This window comes from Hyperolius riggenbachi, chromosome 9 (genome assembly GCF_040937935.1).
Source record: "Hyperolius riggenbachi isolate aHypRig1 chromosome 9, aHypRig1.pri, whole genome shotgun sequence".
In the NCBI taxonomy this organism is placed as follows: Eukaryota; Metazoa; Chordata; class Amphibia; order Anura; family Hyperoliidae; genus Hyperolius; species Hyperolius riggenbachi.
Window position 1 is genome coordinate 108,545,055 of NC_090654.1, and position 17,723 is coordinate 108,562,777.

The 17,723-nt window shown below is 46.2% G+C and overlaps 1 protein-coding gene across 3 annotated transcripts in view; it reads right to left on the reverse strand.

Annotated features, from left to right (window-relative positions):
• The window catches only part of FUT8 (fucosyltransferase 8), a 207,295-nt gene that overhangs the window by 144,306 nt on the left and 45,266 nt on the right, over window positions 1-17,723 (reverse strand). For all 3 annotated transcript variants that reach the window (XM_068253287.1, XM_068253286.1, XM_068253289.1), the window contains exon 2: window positions 16,198-16,292. The gene's annotated coding sequence lies outside the window, so the exon portion shown is untranslated. The remainder of the gene's footprint in view (window positions 1-16,197; window positions 16,293-17,723) is intronic.

Genomic DNA, 17,723 nt, shown 5'->3' on the forward strand with positions numbered 1-17,723 from the left:
AATCCTGACTTGTTGCTTGGATAATCTTGCATGTGGATCTAGCATGAACTGCCTGTTTCCTGAACCTTCTGCCATTACTGACAATCGATGCTGAGGGCCTCATCCACCTAAATCAAGGTACTAGTCCTGTGTGATACTTATGAACTATTGAACTGTGTTATACTTGCCTCAGTGGGGTTCTGGCGGGTTATTGTCCACTCTACTTCAGTCTGTATGTCTTGCACGTTACGACCTGGGGGTAAACGTAGTCAGGAGACAAATAAAATGTCCTGTTCAGGTGGGGGCTTGTCTATAGGTGAAGACCGTGGCAATAGATTGGGGCATAGAGACTGATTGGGGACATTACCTGTCAGGCCTTACACCTGTCAGTATTTTAAGTTGATTAGGATTTCCTTTAGCTCATATAAAATAGGTTCCATAAGCAGCCTGTTCTATGTCTTGTAAGTTCTTTGTGGAATGTAATATCATAAGATACTGGATGTTTACAATATTTTGAAACCGTTCCCATATTTAACATTAAATATCACTTGCCTGTTATATGTATGTTAATGAATAAAGGGCCATAACAGGGTTCAGATTTTTTCCCCCATTTAGTACATTTTAAATTAGACTATGTGAAGATTTTTGCAGTTGGGAGTAATCAGATGCCTCCTTGGTAATATTTAATTGCTGTATTTCCCTGCAGTGCTCATGCCATCAATTTTTTACCAAATACTTGTGTAAATGCTGCGCTTTTCCATCAGAAATTAGATGATGCCCATCGCAGTCATCAGCTCAGATATGCCAGAAACTGCTTGGACTCTGGTAAGTCCATGCCAACTCACACAACACAGCCTAGGGAAAGTTTATCAGAAGTGGGCTTTACAGAGTGGTTCTTTCCTACTATCGGGAAACAAAATAAAATTATTCACCTACACACTAAAAACTGCGGTAAGAGGAACTAGGAGGTAGTCTTATTTTTCTAGTAAACAATGCCACTTCTCTGGCTGTCCTGTTGATCTTTCTGGCATCGGTGGTATCTCAGTCGCATACCTGAAACAAGTACTAAGTCAGTGTGGTCAGCATTCAGTCAGAGCACCTAATTTGCATACTTTGTTCTGGTTCAGTGGCCCAAATAATTAGAGGCAGGGGATCAACAGGACAGCCAAGCAACATGCATTGTTAAAATAAAATAAACAGGGCTGCCTCCACATTCCTCTTACCATGGGGTCATTGTATTGCTTATAGCGCAGAAAAACTGCATCAGCTGCTTTGAAATGATGATTGAACACTATTTGGATCTCTAGGGTGGCAATTCCTGCACAGAAAGGCTGGCACCTGAATACATGTCCGCAGACAACAGTAAAGCACATTGGATGGAGGGTCTCTGGTGCATCAATGGTGAAGGGGAATATTGTGGATTATGCCCCTCTTGTACCTCATGCCCCCTTGTGTCTCCCTGTGCCCTTTTGAGTCCAACAAAAACTGCTACATCTAGTATTTTATATGACCACCGTGATTTTTAAGGACAGCACCAAGTCTTCCGGGCATGGAATGAACAAGTTGTCGACATATTGCAACATCTATCTTTTTCTTTTAGAGCATCAATTCTGGATGGAGAGTGATGCTCAACTTGTTGCTTCAGAATTCCCCACAGGTGTTCGATTGGGTTCAGATCAGGAGACATAATTGGCCATTTAATCACCTTCACCATGTTCTTCTTCAGAAATGCAACAGTAGCTTTAGATGTGTGTTTTGGATCATTGTCGTGTTGGAAAAGTGCACGACGACTAAGTGCATTGAGTGATGGCAGTATCTTCTCCTTCAGTATAGAGCAGTACATTGCTGAGTTCATGATACCATCAATGAAATGCAGCTCCCCAACACCAGCAGCCTTCATGCAACCCTACATAAGGACACTGCCACCATCATGTTTCACTGTAGGCACTTTGCAATTTTTTTTTAAATTCTCACCTTTACAACGCCATACAGTTTTGAAACCATTCGTTCCAAAAACAGTGATCTTTGTCTCATCACTAGTATAGAGTCTCGGTAGTCTTCATCTTTTTCAGCATGGGCCCTAGCAAATTCTAGGCGTGCCTTTTTGTGCATGGGCTTTAGTAGAGGCTTTCTTCGAGAACGATACCCATGCATGTCATTCCTCTGCAGTGTGTGCCATATGGTGTCACGGAAACTGTCAATCCAGTTTGGCTTTGTACTGGTTTAGCTAACTTCAGTGAACTCGCATGGCTATTTTCATCAACCCTTCTCATCAGAAGACGCTCCTGTCGAGATGTTAACATCCGTGGATGGACTGGTCGTCTCTGTAAGATGGTTGCACTTCCATCTTTCTTAAATTTTTGGATCACTTTTGCTGCTGAGAAGCTCAAAAGTCTTTTTAACCCCAGGATGACCTGCAGATTTATCTGCATGAAATTGTTTAAAGACTACTTTTTGCATATCACAAGGAATAAATAAATTTCCCAGGAGGTTTACTCCGAGGTGCCTGGTCTTGAATCTTGAGCAATTGGTTGGAAAGTTCAGGAGACAATTTACAAGCAGAGATAATGCATGTCTAAGGAATTATGGATACAGGATCCATATTGGCATTTTCCTTCAGAAAACATCTTGATAAGGCCTTGACGTTTTTTGAAACAGGTTTATAACGTGATGCAAAAATTAAACCTAGAGAAAAACAATGCCCAACGGGCTTGTCGAGAATTCAGTCATTTAGCATTTTCAATGTACTCAAGGTTCTTATGATTGGTATAAATTGTCACAGGATTTTCCGCACCTTCCAACCAATGTCTCCATTCTTCTAAAGCTAACTTAATAGCTAATAGTTCTCTATTCCCAATATCATCATTTCTGCGGAAGAGAATTTCCGAGAGAAAAATGCACAGGTTTGTAGTTGCTCAGGGCTGCCAGCAAACTGAGACAGGACTGCCCCAACTCCCACCTAAGATGCATCTACCTCGACAATGAAATATTTTTTAATATCCGGGTGAACCAAAACCAGAGCGGAACAGAAATCCTGTTTTAACTCTTCAAAAGCCGGAAAAGCCTTATAGCTCTAACTGGATGGATCTGCCCCTTTTTTAGTGAGATCCGTAAGAGGAGAGACTTTGCCAGATACATTTTCAATTAATTTTCTTGTAAAAGTTGGCAAACCCCAAAAATCGTTGCAAGGCTCTAAGACTGTTAGGCTGAGGCCATTCTAACACAGCTTTGACTTACTCCTGATCCATGGTCAACCCGGTATCAGAGATCACGTAACCCAGAAATGTGACTTGATTTACCTCAAATATACATTTCTCCAACTTAGCATATAATCGATTTTCTCTGAACTTGATTAACACTTTTCTCACATGGTCACGATGTTCAGAAAAGGAAGAAGAAAAGATCAAGATGTCATCAAGATATACAACCATAAATTTGCCAAGGAACTCATAAAATATATAATTAACAAAATGTTGAAATACTGCAGGAACGTTACACAGCCCAAAAGGCATAACTAGATACTCGTAATTACCATCTTTAGTATTAAAGGCAGTTTTCCATTCATCATTTTCTCTAATTCGAATAAGGTTATAAGCACCTCTAAGATCTAGTTTGGAGAAAGTCTTAGCCCCCACAATCTGTGAGAACAAGTCATCGATCAAAGGTAATGGATACCGATTTTTTAACAGTGACCTTATTCAACCCTCTGTATTCAATACAAGGTCTCAGACCACCATCTTTTTTCTCTACAAAAAGAACCCTGCACCAGCTGGTGAGGAAGAGGTTCTGATGAACCCCTTCTGTAGATTTTCCTGGATATACTCCCTCATGGCCTGCTCCTCTGGTCTGGTCAGATTATACAGCTGGCCACGCGGAGGTATACTACCAGAGAGAAGATCAATAGCACAATCATATGGCCAATGAGGTGGTAACCCATCAGCTGCTTTTGGAGAAAACACATCTGCAAATTCTTGATAAACATAAGGTAACTTTTGTTCAATGAGTTTGGTACAACTTAGCACAATTGTTTGTAAACACCCATCATTACACTGAACAGACCAGCTAATCAACTGACCAGACTGCCAATCAAACACTGGGTTATGTTTATTCAACCATGGTAACCCAAGAATAATTGAATCAGAAGGTAGATTTAAACAATAATTCACAGTCCTTGTAAGAAGCAATGTCTGTTGATTTAACATCTCCATTTGTGGAGACCCCCCGTTAGTCTCCTTTTGATTGGGGATTCTGGCCTGTGATACTGTCAGGCTTGTCTGGTCAATGACTATAGGTCAGGCTGTATGTTCATATGATTGACCTATAGCCCAGCCCATAACACCTGCACAAACTCCTACCTAGCACAGAACTACAATAACCCAGCAGGTAGATGTAGCATACAGACTGACAGATAGTATCCACCAAACAGAACCAATAGCAATCATACAAGGCACAGTATCACAAGTATAATAGTCACCTGAGGCCTGGAGGATGAGGCAATCCAGATAAGAGTCATATGACTGCCAGCAGGAGGAATGGTTAAGCAGTTCAGGCACTTAAGAGATAGCGTGGTCAGTACTAGCCAGATGTCAGTCCAGGCAGAGTTCTTACAAGTCTTTATCCGGGCAGAGGTCGATCCAGGCGGCAAACAGGCAAAGTCCAGGTACAATAGCAAAGTCGGCAACAGGTAATCCAATAGAGCGTGGTTAGGATACAAGCAGAGTCTGCAACAGGTAATCCAATAGAGCGTGGTCAGGGTACAAGCAGAGTCGGCACCAGGGAATCAATCTAGAGTAAGCGTGATCAAGATACAAGGCAGAATAGGCAACAGGAGTCAAATGGTTTGTGAGCGCATACCCAGCAACAAGCCAAAAGCTAATGCCATCACGGGCGATGTCTGGGGGCACTCACCATGCTTAAATACAAGGACTAATCAATCAGAAGCAAACAGAATTGAAAACAACCAGTAGAAGCTCAGCATCAGCTGACACACTACACACACACACGTGGTTACAGTTTTATCGGCGGAGCGCGTACTGAGAGCGCGTCCGCCGCTTATCCAATGGGAGCTGAGCACCAGGCTGCGCTCCAGTGACGTTAGCGGCCTGCCGAGACCCGGAAGCTCGAATTAATTTGTTAGGAAAATCACTTTTCCGTGTGTACAAATTAACAAATCTTGTTTGCAATCGATGGCCCACATTTGTGGGAGTATTTTGTAGTACAGCATATCATAGAAAATGTTGATACTGAAAGGAAACTAAAGGTTTTCTGACAAATGTTGTGGGGTATACTCATTTATGCTGAGCACTGTATATATAGTCATTTGGTCAGGACAGATTAGGCCTGCACGATTTTAGGGAAAAATTGAATTGGGATCTTTCGGTCAAAAATTGTGATTTCTATTTTTTCACGATTTTCTTCAAATCAAGCTTTAGCACAAAATTCACAATGAACAGTAACATTTATAAACATGCATTGACAGAAAATGACATCATACTATCAAACTGATAGTATGATGTCATTTTCTGTCACGTTTGTAAATGTTACTGCATTGTGAATTTATGCTACAGAACAGGATTCAAACTGTACAGTATTGTGACACAGTGTGACCACAGTAGTTAAGTGCAGAACAGAAGTGTTCAGAAGTTCACGATGTGCGGATCCTTCTCCTCCTCATGCAAAGTGTTGGCCGCGTTACACTATTACCTACCACGCTTCCTCCTTCCGGCCGGAAGTACGCCGTAGTGACGCGGAATGCGGCCAACACTTTGCGTGTGAGGCTAATAATGATATGCATGGAATGCCTGGATAGCGAAGAATTGTACGCATTAAAAAACAAAAATTGTCGCTTTGACGATTAGGAAATCGTCTTGCAGCCAATCGCGATTTTGGTTTCAAAACAATATATGGTGCAGCCCTAGGACAGATAGTACTCTTACCGCTAAAAACAATTTTTTTTTCTAAAGTCTGTTAAAAAGTACAGTCAAACATTTAGTTGTACATAAATGCTCTTCAAAATTCTTTTCATGCCAAAGATGATTCTGCTTTCTTACATTTTTGTTCAAATACTGTAGTATTTCATTATTCAAAATAAATCACAGGACTGAGAATGTAAAGTTCTTCCATCTGACCTAGAGGCTGGTGCAGCATATGCATGACGTTTGTAGAGAACAGGAAACAGCTGTGTTAAGACTGAAAACTGGTAAGACTGTAGGGACAGGTCTTGCAATACAGAACAAAGAGATTGTGCGATTAAGCAACATTAACCTCACAAACTGAGTCACTGACAAAAGTGAACTTTGTAACAATAATCCAACAATGGTTGCCAACCTTGCTACGTGTATTAACCTCCTGAGCGGTATGGACGAGCTCAGCTCGTCCATCACCGCCGGAGGCTGCCGCTCAGGCCCTGCTGGGCCGATTTTCTTCAAATAAAAAGCAGCACACGCAGCCGGCACTTTGCCAGCCGCGTGTGCTGCCTGATCGCCGCCGCTCTGCGGCGATCCGCCGCGAGTAGCGGCGAAAGAGGGTCCCCCCAGCCGCCTGAGCCCAGCGTAGCCGGAACAAAAAGTTCCGGCCAGCGCTAAGGGCTGGATCGGAGGCGGCTGACGTCAGGATGTCGGCTGACGTCCATGACGTCACTCCGCTCGTCGCTATGGCGACGATCTAAGCAAAACAAGGAAGGCCGCTCATTGCGGCCTTCCTTGTTTATTCTGGGCGCCGGAGGCGATCGGAAGAACGCCTCCGGAGCGCCCTCTAGTGAGCTTTCATGCAGCCAACTTTCAGTTGGCTGCATGAAATAGTTTTTTTTTTATTAAAAAAAAACCCTCCCGCAGCCTCCCTGGCGATCTCAATAGAACGCCGGGGAGGTTAATCATGTGTGTAAAAATTCTTATACATTATGATTTCAATGAATACCACTTTTCATCTTATTTACTGAAATAAAGCTATATGTATTGTCTGCATGTAATACATACTACACAATTTTATGCACCTTCTTTTAAAAGGGACTCTGAGCAGAACACAAAAATGCCATAATGAACTTACATGGGGCTTATCTGGGCTCCCCCAGTTCCTCCGCTGGTGGCTCCATTAGCCGAGTGACCTGACTGGGAGTCGTGCGCAGCTGCGCATGTGCCGCCCCCCTGCGCATTCGTCTCACTCCTCGTCACCGTGAGCGGTCCACGCATGTGCCGCTCTAAAAAAAAAAAAAGGGGGGGGGGGGGCCCAGATGCGCAGTTGCGCACAACTCCCGGTCCCTTTAAATGTCATCTGCCTAATTTATCAAAACAGTTACAAAGCACTTGAGATGGTCCAAGTTGATGCAGGATTATGAAAATTCTGTATGCAAACGCATGCAGCTGGACAATGGACAAATGAATTCTACCCAGATCAACTAGTCAAGGCATGTCCAAAGCCGATCCTGGAGGCCAAATGCGGACCACCAAGTCTTTTCTGGTGGCCCCTGAAGATCTCTACAGTGGTTAATTCCAAGTGGCCTGCAGGCCGAAGCTGTAGTGCCACATGCAGGGGCCACCTTGTATCGCCACTCTGCCTTCTTCTTTGCTAACCTGTAGGTCCTCAGCCACCACTGTAGCAGAAGCAGCCACTGATTAGCAGCTGCCACTATGCCAGCAGCAGTAAGGCCTAGTGCACACCAGAGCGGTTCGGCTGCGTTTTGTGATCCGCTTGCGGCTGCGGATACGATTGGGTAATGTATTTCAATGGGCTGGTGCACACCAGAGCGGGAGGCGTTTTGCAGAAACGCATACTCCCGAGGTGAGGCATTTTGTGGATTGTGTATGCGTTTCTGCCTCAATGTTAAGTATAGGAAAAACGCAAACCGCTCTGAAAAACGCCTGTTCAGAGCGGTTTTGCCGGCGTTTTTGTTACAGACGCTGTTCAGTAACAGCTTTACTGTAACAATATATTAAATCTACTACACCAAAACCGCTACACAAAACCGCAAAACGCTACAGAAAAAGAAGAAAAAGCGTTTCAAATTCTGCTAGCATTTTGCGGATCTGCTAGCGGTTTTTGGTGTGCACCAGGCCTAATAGCCACTGTTTAGCAGCTGCCACTGTGCCAGCAGCAGTAATAGCCACTGAGTAGCAGCTGCCACTGTGCGAGTAGCACTATGCCTGTATACAGAAATAGACATGCTAACTGCACATGGTATATGGGTATATGTACCTAATGGCAATCAGCAAAAAATGTGTTTAAGTTTGCTAGTTCGGCCCCCTAACACTCAAGAACTGCGATATGGCCTGTCACGGACGGTTGCGGGGCCACAGGCGCGTCCTGGAACCGCCCGTGAAGAAAAAGCGATCGCACACGATTCCCTGCATCGATTGCGCTTCAAATCGATACAATCTGGGTTGAGTGTGTAGGGGGAGCTGAAGTCCTTTTCTTAGCAGAGAGAGCACCATCCTAAAGGCTGGATGGCTCTTTTGATATGCTAATGAGCCTGGGCCCACAGAGTCCCTGGCTTCAAGCTGTGCGGATGGCCCATCCACCAGGTATAAGGTGACACCTAGCTGATCTCATGTAGATGTTAATTAACCAAGGGGTGATCAGGATGCCTAGGTGCAGCCAGGCAGGCTACAAATCTCCGGGAGGTCTTGACACCTTGCTCACTGGTAAAGATCAAAGGGAAGTCTCATAGCATAATCCATAACTTCCCAGATCTGTCATATTTCTGGGGTTCCTGAGATGGCAGCTTCGCCAAACGTGGGGGAAGTGTGGCATGAGCCCCGGTGCTGGTTCTGAGGAAGTTTCAGAACATTCTGAGGTAAGGACTGCCAGTTAGGCAGTTTGAAAATGCCCTGATGATACCACAGGGGTCCCACCCCTCATGTCTGGTATCAGGGCGCTGGGTAAATCGAGACAGACCTGAAAATGTTAATAAATCTGCCCTGACCTGTACGGTTCTGTGAGATAGAGCCCATATATGGGTAGATATGATTTCTAGCCCCCAGGACAAGGGGAGGGCTCATCTCATCTTCTAAGGGGGTGTATAGCTCCCCGCCCTCACTCCCTCCTACTGAAGCAGGGGCATAAGAATGGCAGAGGACCCAAACTCAGTGTCCTCCACACTGAAACATCTTGAACTCCTCAGATGCCAGCTTGAGGATATGCTGGCATCCACCTGGTCTGAACTCTGAACTCAAATTGAAACCCAGAACTCTGTTTTCCCACAAAAAGGACATCTTTCCAGGAACTAAGTATTTTTCTCCCTTCTTTTATTTTTTATACTGGCTATTACTGTCCTAATAATTGTGATTTTAATAATTGTCTGTATATATTATTTATATTGCGTGAATAAAACGACTTTCTCCAAGTCATTCACTGTCCGCTACCCTGCTTATCAGCACACACACAGAACTGATCCCGGGTCTCTGAAGATACGCTACTGTTTGTTTGTTGTTGGCTAGACAGAATACCGTGTGTTTAACCGTTTTATTCGCAGGACTAGTCAGTCAGTTAGTGGGCTCCACGGTCCCATGGTAACCGCGGTGGTGGCAGTTTACTCTGAACCAGTAGGTGACGTTGTAATTACCCGTGTCTCACAGGCTCCCTTCTGAGTTGTCTGCGGCTAATTCTTAACGGTTTCTGCGCATTGACTGCGACCAGAGTTCGCACGATCTGTGCGCTGGCACCGTTTAGAAGGCTAAGTGCGGTCAGCCACTAGGGCTCCTGTGACAGTGTTAGGCAGCGGTTGGGACCTGTGTTGTGCTGAAAGTATCTACGATAGCGCTAGCGCTATCAAGAAACGAACTAATTCGTTGGTGTAGCTGGAAGGCAATATATTTTTTTATATATACAGAGAGACTGTGTAGCCAGTACCCCTCCCCAAAAGTTTTATTTTATTTGGCGTGGAAATGTCCGGGAACTACAAGAAAATGTGCCTGGCGGACCTGCAAAATCTTTGCCAAGAGAGAGGCATTGATGTCGGCCGCAAGAAACAAGGGGACCTGGTAACGGAATTGTTTCAATGGGATACCCAGCAACTGCAGGAGCTGGATGTGTCTGCTGAGGTAGACGCTGACCCATCTGACTCAAGGCAAGGGGAACCAGAGACTGAGACTCCTGACCGTACAGAGGTTGTGCATCCTAAGGGCCCTGCATCAACAGTTACGCAGGAGAATGTCAGTGTGGACCCCAACCCCAAAGTTTCTGAAAATACTCGCCCGGAACTGGCCAGTACTGGACTGTCCAGGGGTGCTGACCCGGTAATGCAGCAGGCATTACAAAAGCTGATGGAGACTGACCTGGACAAGTACCTGCAGTACATGGCGGAGCAAAAACGAGAGGAACGGGAGCGGCAAGCCGCTGCTGCTGCAGAACGCCACGCGGAGAGGGATGCCGCTGAGCAGGAACGCCAACGACAGCATGAGCTAAACATGGCAAAAGTGCAACAGGCCAGCCGGAGTTCACCGCCCAGCCTCCCTGCTGAAGGAGCAGCACCACCCGTAAGTGCAAAATTTAAATTTGCTAATATTGAGAAAGACACAGACATTGACTTGTTTTTGCGGTCTTTTGAAAAAGCATGCCGTCAGTATCGTCTGTCCCAAGACCAGTGGGCCAGACATCTGACACCTTTGCTGCGCTACAAAGCGATTGATGCCTTCGCAGAATTGCCTGCGGAGAAGGATAATGATTATGCTGCTATAAAAGACGCTATCATTACTAAGTACCAGCTGACGCCAGAAGCCTATCGGAAAAAGTTCAGGGCCTGGCAGAAAAAGCCTTCTGATTCGTACCGAGATGTGGCCAGCAGCTTGCTCACCACACTCCGCCAGTGGACACTAGGCCTCACCAAAGGGTCTTATGATGTCCTGGAGGACTTGATAGTCCTGGAACAATTTCTGAACATTTGCCCTGCTGATGTACGCCAGTTTGTGCTAGAACGCAGGCCGGCTTCAGCAACTGTCGCTGCAGACCTTGCTGAGACTTTTGCAACTACCCGGGTGGCTGATACCCGCAGAACTGTCCCATCCAGCTGGAGAGGAGGTCAGCCCAATACCTCGGCAGACCCTCCTGCCCCTGTGAGCCGTCCGCCACAGAGGCCACCCAGCGCAGCTGCTGCACCCAGGCCTGCAGCGCCTGGAGAAGTCACCTGTCATTACTGCCGCCAGCCCGGACACATGAAATTCGACTGTCCGGAGCGGAGACAGACACCACCAGCACCTGGATCATCTGCATCACCTGCACCTCACCCACAGCAGAGGCAACCCGCCAGCGAACCACAGCCTGGATCATCAGATTTTGTCCTGTTTGCACGCAGAAAGGAAATCCGCGACCGAACCGACCAGCAGCAACTTGTTAGAGTGAACGGCAAAGTTGTCACCGGATTTTTCGAGACACCGGAGCTGACATCACGTTAGTTCACTCACATCTTGTGCCAAAGGAGAGCATCAGCTCCAGCCGATCCCTTGCCCTTACTGAAGTAGAGGGCACCCTTTTTCACATAGCCCACGCGACAGTGAAGCTGGATTGGGGAGTGGGAGGAATCCAAGAAAGGGTTGTTGGGGTTATGAAGGATCTCCCAGTCCCTGTGTTGCTGGGGACTGATTTGGGCAAGCTAGTGTCCTACTATGAACCTGCCACGACCGCCTTGTCGCTTACGGAAGGAGACGGACTCTCCACCCACCACCAGGTACTTTATACACTTGGGGGAGCACCAGGGGGAGGTGGGTTGAATGTGCCCAGTTCAAGGGTACCAGGTTCAATAGTGCCTGCTTCAAAGGCACCTGAGTTTGATGTACAGACTGTCTGTTGTGATGATGCTGTAACTGTACCTGAGTTTACTGTACAACCTGTCTGTAATGAAAAAATGTCTATACCTGTCAATGTCATTACTGCATGCAATGATGATTTGAGTAATGTCCGTCTGTGCCATTCTGACCGTGTACCTGTGCTAGCAGTACCGCGCAGCTGCACTGCTCAGAACCCGAGCTCAGAACAGGTGGAGGGGGTTCCGGCCTCCTCCCCCTCCTCTGACCGCAGGGATGAGACCTTTCAGCCGCTGGCCTCGTGTGACATGAGCCAGTTGGCTAAAACTGACAGCGCCGTATTCTCAGCCGCACTACAACGTGACCTAAGCCTGGAGGTGCTCAGGCAGCAAGCTGCTGAGCCCCTCGCAGACGGGGCCGCTTTCAAGGTGTACTGGGAAGGTGGGAGACTGTATAGTGAGTCTGTACAGCCCCCTACCGGTAGATCACATGCGAATACCAAATGGCTTGTGGTCCCGAGTGCGTTCAGGGGACATGTGCTGAAATCCGCACATGGTAATCCCCTGACAGGGCACTCAGGGGTCCGCAAGACACTTGCCGGTATTCGGAAACAGTTTTATTGGCCCCGGATGAACAGGGATGTAGCAAACTACTGCAGAGCATGTGCCGTCTGTCAGGAGCTGGGAAGGTCCAGGGATCCCCGCGGGGTTCCCTTAGGTCCACAGCCACTTAGCAGGGGAACCCCGCGTGGGCTGACTGTTGACCTAACCAACCCACTGCCCGTTGTCAGCAGTCCCGGCAGACACCACGTCCGACTGCAGTGGCGCAAACGCCCTGTCCAGAACGGTCCATGTCGGGTCAACCCTGAGGGTAGCAGACCGCGACCGGTCCAGGGGAACCGAGCCACAGGCTCCAATAGGTTTTCCCGCTGCACCGGCAACCCGAGACCCGTCAGCCAGGTTGGCCGACACGCAGCGGGCAGCCGACCCCAGAACGCCAACGGGGAACTAGATCAGATCTCGCAGGTTAGCGGCAACGACACACATCTTGCTGATGCATGTCTATCTGCCTTCTCCCCAGGGAGGGCTGTCACGGACGGTTGCGGGGCCGCAGGCGCGTCCTGGAACCGCCCGTGAAGAAAAAGCGATCGCACTCGATTCCCTGCATCGATTGCACTTCAAATCGATACAATCTGGGTTGAGTGTGTAGGGGGAGCTGAAGTCCTTTTCTTAGCAGAGAGAGCACCATCCTAAAGGCTGGATGGCTCTTTTGATATGCTAATGAGCCTGGGCCCAGAGAGTCCCTGGCTTCAAGCTGTGCGGATGGCCCATCCACCAGGTATAAGGTGACACCTAGCTGATCTCATGTAGATGTTAATTAACCAAGGGGTGATCAGGATGCCTAGGTGCAGCCAGGCAGGCTACAAATCTCCGGGAGGTCTTGACACCTTGCTCACTGGTAAAGATCAAAGGGAAGTCAGCTGTTAGCAGCTAGAACACATCCTGAATAAACCTGAGTCTCATAGCATAATCCATAACTTCCCAGATCTGTCATATTTCTGGGGTTCCTGAGATGGCAGCTTCGCCAAACGTAGGGGAAGTGTAGCATGAGCCCCGGTGCTGGTTCTGAGGAAGTTTCAGAACATTCTGAGGTAAGGACTGCCAGTTAGGCAGTTTGAAAATGCCCTGATGATACCACAGGGGTCCCACCCCTCATGTCTGGTATCAGGGCGCTGTGTAAATCGAGACAGACCTGAAAATGTTAATAAATCTGCCCTGACCTGTACGGTTCTGTGAGATAGAGCCCATATATGGGTAGATATGATTTCTAGCCCCCAGGACAAGGGGAGGGCTCATCTCATCTTCTAAGGGGGTGTATGGCTCCCCGCCCTCACTCCCTCCTACTGAAGCAGGGGCATAAGAATGGCAGAGGACCCAAACTCAGTGTCCTCCACACTAAAACATCTTGAACTCCTCAGATGCCAGCTTGAGGATATGCTGGCATCCACCTGGTCTGAACTCTGAACTCAAATTGAAACCCAGAACTCTGTTTTCCCACAAAAAGGACATCTTTCCAGGAACTAAGTATTTTTCTCCCTTCTTTTATTTTTTATACTGGCTATTACTGTCTTAATAATTGTGATTTTAATAATTGTCTGTATATATTAATTATTTATATTGCGTGAATAAACGACTTTCTCCAAGTCATTCACTGTCCGCTACCCTGCTTATCAGCACACACACAGAACTGATCCCGGGTCTCTGAAGATACGCTACTGTTTGTTTGTTGTTGGCTAGACAGAATACCGTGTGTTTAACCGTTTTATTCGCAGGACTAGTCAGTCAGTTAGTGGGCTCCACGGTCCCATGGTAACCGCGGTGGTGGCAGTTTACTCTGAACCAGTAGGTGACGTTGTAATTACCCGTGTCTCACAGGCTCCCTTCTGAGTTGTCTGCGGCTAATTCTTAACGGTTTCTGCGCATTGACTGCGACCAGAGTTCGCACGATCTGTGCGCTGGCACCGTTTAGAAGGCTAAGTGCGGTCAGCCACTAGGGCTCCTGTGACATGGCCCTTGGCCTAAAAAGTTTGGGCACCACCGAACTAGACCCACTGGTGGTAAAGCAAACTTGAAGTGAAAATAAACCGATAAGATAAACTGTATGGTTTTCCTCCTAAAAATGACTTACTCTCTTACAATTATAAATGTGCAAGGTTGGATGTTTGTTACTCAATCACGCAACAATGGCTGAACTGATTTGAATGAAATTTGGCACACATACAGTACATTACCTGGAACAACATATAGGATACTTTTTATCCCCATAACCAAAAAGTGGGCGGAGTCAAATACAAATTTCACTGGGAAAATGAAAACTGCAGCCATTCTTACACTGTTAATGACAAACATTGCACAGTTGGTCACTGGGTAACTGGGATAATTATGCAGAAAAGTGGGTGGAGCCTACAAAAGCCAATCAAAATTCACCTATTGATTTTCAAGGGGAATATTGAATTGCTGCCATTCTTGCACTGTTAATAGCACAAGCCTCAAACCTGGTACAGTTGGTCATTGGGTGACTGGAGCTCAAATTCTGAGAAAAGGGGTCGGAGCAACAAACAGCCAATCAGATTTGTTTCATTTCAGTGCAAATTATTGATGCCAAAGACCGCAAAGCTCACAAACTTGATCATTGAGTAATTGTGTGTTAGGGTTAGAAAAAGTAGGCTCAGCCAACACCAGATAAATACATACCCGGGCAACGCCGGGCCATCAGCTAGTAAATAATACGAGGAACAAAAAAAAAATTGAAGAATACGACATTTCTAGATAAACCGTGCTTTAAAATATGTCTGAGTTTTCCATTTTCAAAATGTACAAACAAGTTCATAAACCTTCTCAAAGAGTTTATGTTATACAATACATTCTACAGTAGTTCTGAAAGGAAGGCAATATTTTGACAGGTACATCTAGGTTTCTAGTACAAACAGGAGAGAATGGTAGAAGCAGAGAAAGAATCAGGCGTCAGAAATCTCTAGAGTAAAAAAACAAACTAGCGGGTACGGGTGACAGTTCTTATTTTTTATTTAAAGGTTATAATCTTTCTAAACTTTTGGCTGTCTCAGGTGAATAGCATCAGGTTTTTCTATGTTTTTGGGTCACACACACAAACCTTGAACTGCTAACCATTCTCATTTGTCTCCACACTCAGAAGTGTTTCTTAAAGTAAACCTGACACTGGGGGAACAAGATCCATTTTACTTACCTGGGGTTTCTTTCAGTCCCCCATAGCTTTACAGGTCTCTCAGGTTCCTCCAGATCCACTCTGTTGTGCCGCTGTGCCTCTCCAAAAGCGTACCAATGGACCAGTCGAATGCTAATGCACCAGTCGAATGCTAATGCACGCCACCTTGATCTTTTTCCCATGGCCAGAAACGTTTTGCAAATGTACAATTCATAATGACTTAAACTGCGCATGTGCAAAATGGTTCAGGCCATAAGCATGACTGTGGAGCCAAACCAATGCGGGGAGAATGCAGGGCTGGTGCTTCTATGTGCATCTCTGCTTACAGAATAGGAGGAGGTGAGCCGATGACAGCCAGGTGCTCACCAAAACTAGCACCCGGCTAAAAGTGCCTGGGGAAACACTGGGCTGTCTGCATGTTGGGTTGATGTGGCTCTGTAAATTTTATTAGCTATAGGCTTGCTATACATCAGTGGTTCTGGATGTAAGACTGGCTACAAGGGCATAAAGAGATCATTTGCATATTCAGTAGCGATGCATTGAGGGAGACCACAGCTGCTCACTTAAAGCTGAATTAAGAACTTCTGTTTTAGGAAGGAAAATTACACTGAGTATTGCTTTTTAGTAGGAGGGCTTTTTGGTCCCCTATACTTTCCTAGCAGTTACCCTGAGCCGTTTGGTTATTCTATTAGACTTTTAGTGATGCAGACAGATCACATCAGCACAAGTCTCACACACTTACCCCTTTAGCATGCCCAGCTGATCTCCATGGCTTCCACTGGCTGCAAACTCTTCGCTCCTGCACTTCACTTTCTCTCTACTACTGCAGTGAGCAGGCTGTAAGAGAGCACCAAAGATTAATCAACACATATGTAGCAAAGAAATACGTATCAATACAGAAAAAGGTTATCAAAATCAGCAATATCAATGTAAAATGAATAACATGCAAATTCATATAGCTGAATCACAAACAAAGAAAACAAGTCTCTTCCCTCTACATCTCTGTTAGATACCTCTTCAACTCTCACGCACCAAGAACTGACATTCTTTTATCTTCCTCTGGGACATTACGCTCTCCATCTCTATAGCGGTTTCTGTCACACCTCACTCCCAAAGCTCTCTGAAAGTCTGCCACCCCTGCTGCAGCAAACTCTGTACCACTTGGCCTTTTTTCCCTAAATCTCGTGCAACAAAAACAGACACTTTGGGCTCTATTCACAAAGCAATGCCGCATTCGGTAATGCTGAAAACTGCTGATTTTACCAATAACATTCCCATTAATACAATGAAAATTAGAGTAACCGACTAGTGAGGTAAATTACTGACTTGTGCCAAGAAATTGCAATTCAAAGATTTACCCATTCGGTAAATCGGGCAAAAGTGTTTGATATTTTTTGCCAGCTCAAAGCAGCCGGTAACTTACTTTTTCCATGCTCTCTGTGCAGTAACGTAAAAGCGCCAGCCTTTACGGAGAGCCAGGCAGTCAATAGGGAGAGCTACACAGCCCTGCTTCTCCACTGATTTGATGCAACAGGGATTCCGGTGCAACAGGGATTCACTGTATCAGAGCAGAGGAAGGTGATATTTTGGGGAGCTTTTCTGCATCCCTTTAGATGTGAAAATCTGTATTCTGGCATACAGAAGAGCTCCCCCTGGTGGCTGTAGCACATCTATTGGGATGTCAGAAATGCACTGGATGGAAAACCCCGCCTCATACACACAGCTCCCTGCCTCAGCGCTGACCTGCTACACGGCTGGTAAGTGACACTTACCAAGCAGGGCTTAGTGAATTGAGGCATCTTTGATCTGTAAATATTTCATGAATTTTGGGGAAAAAAAAAAAAAAGAGAAAAAAAAGGGTAAAATACCAAATCAGGTACTTTATTTTTTGGACTAGAAGACTCACTTTTTTCCCCAAAAGTGGTGGAAAAAAAGTCACTGCGTCTTATCGCCCAAATGCAGGGAGTTCCTGACTTGTGAACGCTTGCCAATACAAGCCTCCAACCCACCGCAATGTCAGGGACTCCCCGTACTGTGCCCATGCAGAGGAGGACACAGGGGACACAAAGGGGCATAGAGGATGGCACAAGGAGGACAGGGGCTGACACAGGAGGACAAAGAGAGACACAAGAGGTACAGAGGGGGCATAATCCACAAGATGTCCCTTCACCATGATGCACCAGGTTTAATATATATTTTACGGAGCAGTGCTTTTCAGCGCTGCTAGATTTGGGCGCAGCCAGCGCCGCCATTGACTAGAATGGGAAT